The following is a 9,610-nucleotide window of genomic DNA, read 5'->3' on the forward strand; positions in this document are numbered from 1 at the left end:
CGGAGGGAGAGAACATCGGGACTGGAGCGTGTGGGGGAGTGGAGGGAGAGAACATCGGGACTCGAGCATGTGGGGGAGCGGAGGGAGAGAACATCAGGACTGGAGCATGTGGGGGAGTGGAGGGAGAGAAAATCAGGACTGGAGCATGTGGGGGAGTGGAGGGAGAGAACATCGGGACTGGAGCATGTGGGGGAGTAGAGGGAGAGAGCATCGGGACTGGAGCATGTCGGGGAGTAGAGGGAGAGATCATCAGGACTGGAGCATGTGGGGGAACGGAGGGAGAGAACATCGGGACTGGAGCGTGTGAGGGAGCGGAGGGAGAGAACATTGGGACTGGAGCGTGTGGGGGAGCGGAGGGAGAAAACATCATGGGGAGCATGTGAGGGAGCGGAGGGAGAGAACATCGGGATTGGAGCATGTGGGGGAGCGGAGGGAGAGAACATCATGGGGAGCATGTGGAGGGAGCGGAGGGAGAGAACCTTGGGACTGGAGCATTTGGGGGAGCGGAGGGAGAGATCATCATGGGGAGCATGTGGGGGAGCGGAGGGAGAGAACATCGGGACTGGAGCAAGTGGAGGAGCGGAGGGAGAGAACTTCGGGACTGGAGCATGTGGGGGAGCGGAGGGAGAGAACATCGGGACTGGAGCATGTGGGGGAGCGGAGGGAGAGAACATCGGTCTGGAGCATGTGGGGGAGCGGAGGGAGAGAACATGATGGGGAGCATGTGGAGGGAGCGGAGGGAGAGAACATCGGGACTGGAGCAAGTGGGGGGGCGGAGGGAGAGAACATCAGGACTGGAACACGTGGGGGAGTGGAGGGAGAGAACATCAGGACTGGAGCACGTGGGGGAGCGGGGGCAGAGAACATCAGGACTGGAGCAAGTGGGAGAGCGGAGGGAGAGAACATCGGGACTGGAGCATGTGGGGGAGCGGAGGGAGAGAACATCGGGACTGGAGCGTGTGGGGGAGTGGAGGGAGAGAACATCGGGACAGGTGCGTGTGGGGGAGCGGAGGGAGAGAACATCAGGACTGGAGCGCGTGGAGGAGCGGAGGGAGAGAACATCGGGACTGGAGCGTGTGGGGGAGTGGAGGGAGAGAACATCGGGACTCGAGCATGTGGGGGAGCGGAGGGAGAGAACATCAGGACTGGAGCATGTCGGGGAGTAGAGGGAGAGATCATCAGGACTGGAGCATGTGGGGGAACGGAGGGAGAGAACATCGGGACTGGAGCGTGTGAGGGAGCGGAGGGAGAGAACATTGGGACTGGAGCGTGTGGGGGAGCGGAGGGAGAAAACATCATGGGGAGCATGTGAGGGAGCGGAGGGAGAGAACATCGGGATTGGAGCATGTGGGGGAGCGGAGGGAGAGAACATCATGGGGAGCATGTGGAGGGAGCGGAGGGAGAGAACCTTGGGACTGGAGCATTTGGGGGAGCGGAGGGAGAGATCATCATGGGGAGCATGTGGGGGAGCGGAGGGAGAGAACATCGGGACTGGAGCAAGTGGAGGAGCGGAGGGAGAGAACTTCGGGACTGGAGCATGTGGGGGAGCGGAGGGAGAGAACATCGGGACTGGAGCATGTGGGGGAGCGGAGGGAGAGAACATCGGTCTGGAGCATGTGGGGGAGCGGAGGGAGAGAACATGATGGGGAGCATGTGGAGGGAGCGGAGGGAGAGAACATCGGGACTGGGGCATGTGGGGGAGCGGAGGGAGAGAACATCAGGACTGGAGAACGTGGGATGGCGGAGGGAGAGAACATCATGCGGAGCATGTGGGGGAGCGGAGGGAGAGAACAGCGGGACTGGATCATGTGGGGGAGCGGAGGGAGAGATCATCGGGACTGGAGCAAGTGGGGGAACGGAGCGAGAGAACATCGGGACTGGAGCATGTGGGGGAGCGGAGGGAGAGAACATCGGGACTGGAGCATGTGGGGGAGCGGAGGGAGAGAACATCGGGACTGGAGCATGTGGGGGAGCGGAGGGAGATAACATCGGGACTGGAGCAAGTGGGGGAGCGGAGGGAGAGAACATCGGGACTGGAGCATGTGGGGGATCGGAGGGAGAGAACATCGGGACTGGAGCATGTGGAGGAGCGGAGGGAGAGAACATCGGGACTGGAGCATGTGGGGGAGCGGAGGGAGAGAACATCGGGACTGGAGCATGTGGGGGAGCGGAGGGAGATAACATCGTGACTGGAGCATGTGGGGGAGCGGAGGGAGAGAACATCAGGACTGGAGCACGTGGGGGAGCAGAGGGAGAGTACATCCGGTCTGGGGCAAGTGGGGGAGCGGAGGGAGAGAACATCAGGACTGGAGCATGTGGGCGAGCGGAGGGAGAGAACATCAGGAGTGGAGTATGTGGAGGAGCGGAGGGAGAGAACATCATGGGGAGCATGTGGGAGAGCGGAGGGAGAGAACATCGGGACTGGAGCATGTGGGGGAGTGGAGGGAGAGATCATCGGGACTGGAGCAAGTGGGGGAGCGGAGGGAGAGAACATCGGGACTGGAGCATGTGGGGGAGCGGAGGGAGAGAACATCGGGAGTGGAGCATGTGGAGCAGCGGAGGGAGAGAACATCGGGACTGGAGCATGTGCGGGAGCGGAGGGAGAGAACATCGGGACTGGAGCATGTGGGGGAGCGGAGGGAGAGAACATCAGGGCTGGAGCATGTGGAGGATCGGAGGGAGAGAACATCGGGCCTGGAGCATGTGGGGGAGCGGAGGGAGAGAACATCAGGACTGGAGCATGTGGGGGAGCGGAGGGAGAGAACATCAGGACTGGAGCATGTTGAGGAGCGGAGAGAGAGAACATCAGGACTGGAGCATGTGGAGGAGCGGAGCAAGAGAACATCAGGACTGGAGCATGTTTGGGAGCGGAGGGAGAGAACATCAGGACTGGAGCACGTCGGGGTGCGGAGGGAGAGAACATCAGGACTGGAGCATGAGAGGGAGCGCAGGGAGAGAACATCGGGACTGGAGCATGTGGGGGAGCGGAGGGAGAGAACATCGGGACTGGTGCATGTGGGGGAGCGGAGGGAGAAAACATCGGGACTGGAGCATGTGTGGGAGCAGAGGGAGAGAACATCAGGACTGGAGCAGTGGGGGAGCGGAGGGAGAGAACATCAGTACTGGAGCAAGTGGGGGAGCGGAGGGAGAGAACATCTGGACTGGAGCATGTGGGGGAGTGGAGGGAGAGAACATCGGGACTGGAGCAAGTGGGGGGGCGGAGGGAGAGAACATCAGGACTGGAGCACGTGGGGGAGTGGAGGGAGAGAACATCAGGACTGGAGCGTGTGGGGGAGTGGAGGGAGAGAACATCGGGACTCGAGCATGTGGGGGAGCGGAGGGAGAGAACATCAGGACTGGAGCGTGTGGGGGAGTGGAGGGAGAGAACATCGGGACTGGAGCATGTGGGGGAGCGGAGGGAGAGAACACCGGGACTGGAGCATGTGAGGGAGCGGAGGGAGAGAACATTGGGACTGGAGCGTGTGGGGGAGCGGACGGAGAGAACATTGGGACTGGAGCGTGTGGGGGAGCGGACGGAGAGAACATCAGGACTGGAGCGCGTGGAGGAGCGGAGGGAGAGAACATCGGGACTGGAGCGTGTGGGGGAGTGGAGGGAGAGAACATCGGGACGCGAGCATGTGGGGGAGTGGAGGGAGAGAACATCAGGACTGGAGCATGTGGGGGAGTGGAGGGCGAGAAAATCAGGACTGGAGCATGTGGGGGAGTGGAGGGAGAGAACATCGGGACTGGAGCATGTGGAGGAGCGGAGGGAGAGAACATCGGGACTGGAGCATGTGGGGGAGCGGAGGGAGAGAACATCAGGACTGGAGCATGTGGGGGAACGGAGGGAGAGAACATCGGGACTGGAGCATGTGGGGGAACGGAGGGAGAGAACATCGGGACTGGAGCATGTGGGGGAGCGGAAGGAGAGAACATCGGGACTGGAGCATGAGGGGGAGCGGAGGGAGAGAACATCGGGACTGGATTTTGTGGGGGAGCGGAGGGAGAGAACATCGGGACTGGAGCATGTGGGGGAGCGGAGGGAGAGAACATCGGGACTGGAGCATGAGGGGCAGTGGAGGGAGAGAACATCGAGACTGGAGCATGTGGAGGAGCGGAGGAAGAGAACATCGTGGGGAGCATGTGGTGGATTGGAGGGAGAGAACATAATGGGGAGCATGTGGGGGAGCGGAGGGAGAGAATATCAGGACTGGAGCATGCGGGGGAGCGGAGGGAGAGAACATCAGGACTGGAGCATGAGAGGGAGCGCAGGGAGAGAACATCGGGACTGGAGCATGTGGGGGAGCGGAGGGAGAGAACATCGGGACTGGTGCATGTGGGGGAGCGGAGGGAGAGAACATCGGGACTGGAGCATGTGTGGGAGCGGAGGGAGAGAACATCAGGACTGGAGCAGTGGGGGAGCGGAGGGAGAGAACATCTGGACTGGAGCATGTGGGGGAGTGGAGGGAGAGAACATCGGGACTGGAGCAAGTGGGGGGGCGGAGGGAGAGAACATCAGGACTGGAGCACGTGGGGGAGTGGAGGGAGAGAACATCAGGACTGGAGCAAGTGGGAGAGCGGAGGGAGAGAACATCGGGACTGGAGCATGTGGGGGAGCGGAGGGAGAGAACATCGGGACTGGAGCATGTGGGGGAGCGGAGGGAGAGAACATCGGGACTGGTGCGTGTGGGGGAGCGGACGGAGAGAACATCAGGACTGGAGCGCGTGGAGGAGCGGAGGGAGAGAACATCGGGACTGGAGCGTGTGGGGGAGTGGAGGGAGAGAACATCGGGACTCGAGCATGTGGGGGAGTGGAGGGAGAGAACATCAGGACTGGAGCATGTGGGGGAGCGGAGGGCGAGAAAATCAGGACTGGAGCATGTGGGGGAGTGGAGGGAGAGAACATCGGGACTGGAGCATGTGGGGGAGTGGAGGGAGAGAGCATTGGGGCTGGAGCATGTGGAGGAGCGGAGGGAGAGAACATCGGGACTGGAGCATGTGGGGGAGCGGAGGGAGAGAACATCAGGACTGGAGCATGTGGGGGAACGGAGGGAGAGAACATCGGGACTGGAGCATGTGGGGGAGCGGAGGGAGAGAACACCGGGACTGGAGCCTGTGAGGGAGCGGAGGGAGAGAACATCGGGGCTGGAGCGTGTGGGGGAGCGGAGGGAGAGAACATCGGGACTGGAGCGTGTGGGGGAGCGGAGGGAGAGAACATCATGGGGAGCATGTGAGGGAGCGGAGAGAGAGAACATCGGGACTGGAGCATGAGGGGGAGCGAAGGGAGAGAACATCAGGATTGGAGCATGTGGGGGAGCGGAGGGAGAGAACATCATGGGGAGCATGTGGAGGGAGCGGAGGGAGAGAACATTGGGACTGGAGCAAGTGGAGGAGCGGAGGGAGAGAACATCGGGACTGGAGCATGTGGGGGAGCGGAGGGAAAGAACTTCGGGATGGAGCATGTGGGGGAGCGGAGGGAGAGAACATCGGGACTGGAGCATGTGGGGGAGCGGAGGGAGAGAACATGATGGGGAGCATGTGGAGGGAGCGGAGGGAGAGAACATCGGGACTGGGGCATGTGGGGGAGCGGAGGGAGAGAACATCAGGACTGGAGAACGTGGGATGGCGGAGGGAGAGAACATCATGGGGAGCATGTGGGGGAGCGGAGGGAGATAACAGCGGGACTGGAGCATGTGGGGGAGCGGAGGGAGAGATCATCGGGACTGGAGCAAGTGGGGGAGCGGAGCGAGAGAACATCGGGACTGGAGCATGTGGGGGAGCGGAGGGAGAGAACATCGGGACTGGAGCATGTGGGGGAGCGGAGGGAGAGAACATCATGGGGAGCATGTGGGAGAGCGGAGGGAGAGAACATCGGGACTGGAGCATGTGGGGGAGCGGAGGGAGAGATCATCGGGACTGGAGCAAGTGGGGGAGCGGACGGAGAGAACATCGGGACTGGAGCATGTGGGGGAGCGGAGGGAGAGAACATCGGGACTGGAGCATGTGGAGGAGCGGAGGGAGAGAACATCGGGACTGGAGCATGTGGGGGAGCGGAGGGAGAGAACATCGGGACTGGAGCATGTGGAGGAGCGGAGGGAGAGAACATCGGGACTGGAGCATGTGCGGGAGCGGAGGGAGAGAACATCGGGACTGGAGCATGTGGGGGAGCGGAGGGAGAGAACATCAGGGCTGGAGCGTGTGGAGGATCGGAGGGAGAGAACATCGGGACTGGAGCATGTGGGTGAGCGGAGGGAGAGAACATCAGGACTGGAGCATGTGGGGGAGCGGAGGGAGATAACATCGGGACTGGAGCAAGTGGGGGAGCGGAGGGAGAGAACATCAGGACTGGAGCATGTTGAGGAGCGGAGGGAGAGAACATCAGGACTGGAGCATGTGGAGGAGCGGAGCGAGAGAACATCAGGACTGGAGCATGTGTGGGAGCGGAGGGAGATAACATCGGGACTGGAGCAAGTGGGGGAGCGGAGGGAGAGAACATCAGGACTGGAGCATGTTGAGGAGCGGAGGGAGAGAACATCAGGACTGGAGCATGTGGAGGAGCGGAGCGAGAGAACATCAGGACTGGAGCACGTGTGGGAGCGGAGGGAGAGAACATCAGGACTGGAGCATGTGGGGGAGCGGAGGGAGATAACATCGGGACTGGTGCAAGTGGGGGAGCGGAGGGAGAGAACATCGGGACTGGAGCATGTGGGGGAGCGGAGGGAGATAACATCGGGACTGGTGCAAGTGGGGGAGCGGAGGGAGAGAACATCGGGACTGGAGCCTGTGGGGGAGCGGAGGGAGAGTACATCGGGTCTGGAGCCTGTGGGGGAGCGAAGGGAGAGAACATCGGGACTGGAGCATGTCGGGGAGCGGAGGGAGAGAACATCGGGACTGGAGCATGTGGGGGAGCGGAGGGAGAGACCATCGGGACTGGAACCTGTGGGGGAGCGGAGGGAGAGAACATCGGGACTGGAGCATGTGGGGGAGCGGAGGGAGAGAACATCGGGACTGGAGCATGTGGGGGAGCGGAGGGAGAGAACATTGGGACTGGAGCAAGTGGTGGAGCGGAGGGAGAGAACATCAGGACTGGAGCATGTGGCGGTGCGTAGGGAGAGAACATCGGGACTGGAGCATGTCGGGGAGCGGAGGGAGAGAACCCCGGGACTGGAGCATGTGGGGGAGCGGAGGGAGAGAACATCGGGACTGGAGCAAGTGGGGGAGCGGAGGGAGAGAACATCGGGACTGGAGCATGTGGGGGAGCGGAGGGAGAGAACATCAGGACTGGAGCATGTGGGGGAGCGGAGGGAGAGAACATCAGGACTGGAGCATGAGGGGGACTGGAGGGAGAGAACATCGGGACTGGAGCATGTGAGGGAGAGAACATCAGGACTGGAGCATGTGGCGGAGCGGAGGGAGAGAACATGCGGACTGGAGCATGAGGGGGAGCAGAGGGAGAGAACATCGGGACTGCAGCATGTGGGGGAGCGGAGGGAGAGCATATCGGGGGGAGCATGTGGGGGAGCGGAGGGAGAGAACATCGGGACTGGAGCATGTGGGGGAGCGGAGGGAGAGGACATCGGGACTGGAGCATGTGGGGGATCGGAGGGAGAGAACATCAGGACTGGAGCATGTGGAGGAGCGGAGGGAGAGAACATCGGGACTGGAGCATGTGGGGGAGCGGATTGAGAGAACATCGGGACTGGAGCATGTGGGGGAGCGGAGGGAGATAACATCGTGACTGGAGCATGTGGGGGAGCGGAGGGAGAGAACATCAGGACTGGAGCACGTGGGGGAGCAGAGGGAGAGTACATCAGGTCTGGGGCAAGTGGGGGAGCGGAGGGAGAGAACATCAGGACTGGATCATGTGGGCGAGCGGAGGAAGAGAACATCAGGAGTGGAGCATGTGGAGGAGCGGAGGGAGAGAACATCATGGGGAGCATGTGGGAGAGCGGAGGGAGAGAACATCGGGACTGGAGCATGTGGGGGAGCGGAGGGAGAGATCATCGGGACTGGAGCAAGTGGGGGAGCGGAGGGAGAGAACATCAGGACTGGAGCATGTGTGGGAGCGGAGGGAGAGAACATCAGGACTGGAGCACGTGGGGGTGCGGAGGGAGAGAACATCAGGACTGGAGCATGTGTGGGAGCGGAGGGAGATAACATCGGGACTGGAGCAAGTGGGGGAGCGGAGGGAGAGAACATCAGGACTGGAGCACGTGGGGGTGCGGAGGGAGAGAACATCGGGACTGGAGCAAGTGGGGGAGCGGAGGGAGAGAACATCGGGACTGGGGCATGTGGGGAGCGGAGGGAGAGAACATCGGGACTGGAGCATGTGGGGGAGCGGAGGGAGAGAACATCAGTCCTGGAGCATGTGGAGGAGCGGAGGGAGAGAACATCAGGACTGGAGCATGTGGGGGAGCGGAGGGAGGTAACATCGGGACTGGAGCATGTGGGGGAGCGGAGGGAGAGAACATCAGGCCTGTAGCATGATGGGGAGCGGAGGGAGAGAACATCGGGACTGGAGCAAGTGGGGGAGCGGAGGTAGTGAACATCGGGACTGGAGCATGTGGGGGAGCGGAGGGAGAGAACATCGGGACTGGAGCATGTGGGGGAGCGGAGGGAGAGAACATCGGAACTGGAGCCTGTGGGGGAGCGGACGGAGAGAACATCGGGACTGGAGCATGTCGGGGAGCGGAGGGAGAGAACATCGGGACTGGAGCCTGTGGGGGTGCGGAGGGAGAGAACATCGGGTCTGGAGCCTGTGGGGGAGCGAAGGGAGAGAACATCGGGACTGGAGCATGTCGGGGAGCGGAGGGAGAGAACATCGGGACTGGAGCATGTGGGGGAGCGGAGGGAGAGAACATCGGGACTGGAGCCTGTGGGGGAGCGGAGGGAGAGAACATCGGGACTGGAGCGTGTGGGGGAGCGGAGGGAGAGAACATCGGGACTGGAGCGTGTGGGGGAGCGGAGGGAGAGAACATCGGGACTGGAGCAAGTGGGGGAGCGGAGGGAGAGAACATCGGGACTGGAGCAAGTGGTGGAGCGGAGGGAGAGAACATCAGGACTGGAGCATGTGGCGGTGCGGAGGGAGAGAACATCGGGACTGGAGCATGTCGGGGAGCGGAGGGAGAGAACCTCGGAACTGGAGCATGTGGGGGAGCGGAGGGAGAGAACATCGGGACTGGAGCAAGTGGGGGAGCGGAGGGAGAGAACATCGGGACTGGAGCATGTGGGGGAGCGGAGGGAGAGAACATCGGGACTGGAGCATGTGGGGGAGCGGAGGGAGAGAACATCAGGACTGGAGCATGTGGGGGAGTGGAGGGAGAGAACATCAGGACTGGAGCATGAGGGGGACTGGAGGGAGAGAACATCGGGACTGGAGCATGTGAGGGAGCGGAGGGAGAGAACATCAGGACTGGAGCATGTGGGGGAGCGGAGGGAGAGAACATCAGGACTGGAGCATGTGGCGGAGCGGAGGGAGAGAACATTCGGACTGGAGCATGAGGGGGAGCAGAGGGAGAGAACATCAGGACTGGAGCATGTGGGGGAGCGGAGGGAGAGAACATCGGGACTGCAGCATGTGGGGGAGCGGAGGGAGAGCATATTGGGGGGA

This window comes from Somniosus microcephalus, unplaced genomic scaffold, assembly GCF_052327205.1.
Source record: "Somniosus microcephalus isolate GS21.2 unplaced genomic scaffold, FLI_Smic_1.0 unresolved_chr1, whole genome shotgun sequence".
NCBI classification, from domain to species: Eukaryota; Metazoa; Chordata; class Chondrichthyes; order Squaliformes; family Somniosidae; genus Somniosus; species Somniosus microcephalus.